Source organism: Eimeria mitis, genomic scaffold (genome assembly GCF_000499745.2).
Source record: "Eimeria mitis Houghton genomic scaffold, Emh_scaff1166, whole genome shotgun sequence".
In the NCBI taxonomy this organism is placed as follows: domain Eukaryota; phylum Apicomplexa; class Conoidasida; order Eucoccidiorida; family Eimeriidae; genus Eimeria; species Eimeria mitis.
The window spans coordinates 11,392-11,964 of NW_013567969.1; positions in this window are offsets into that span (position 1 = coordinate 11,392).

Consider the following 573-nt stretch of genomic DNA (forward strand, 5'->3'; position numbering starts at 1 on the left):
AGAACCCCCCCAATACGTGCAGTGTATGTGCAGCCCCTCTCTAGGGGGTTTAGGGTTTAGGGTTTAGTTTAGGGTTTAGGGTTTAGTTTAGGGTTTAGGGTTTAGTTGAGGGTTTAGGGTTTAGGGTTTGGGGTCCCCCCGCCTATCCCCTGGGTATAAATAAACGAAATATATCTCTTAAGAATTTAGTTTGCTGCTGCTGCAGTTGCTGCTGCAGCAGCAGCTGCTGCTGCATGCATTTTGCTGCTGCTGCAGTTGCTGCTGATGCAGTTGCTGCTGCTGCAGTTGCTGCTGCTGCAGTTGCTGCTGCTGCAGTTGCTGCTGCTGCAGTTGCTGCTGCTGCAGTTGCTGCTGCTGCATGCATTTGTTTCTAACAAAAAAGGTTCATAGCAGCACAAACACACAAAATCCAACAACAGCAGCAGCAGCAGCAACAGCTGCTGCTGCTGCTTGTTGTGCTGCTTGTTGTGCTGCTTGTTGTGCTGCTGCTGCTGCTGCTGCTGCTGCTGTTTTTTTGCTGCTGCTGCTGCTGCTGTTGCAGGGCATTTGCTACTCACCTTCCCGCTGCAGCAA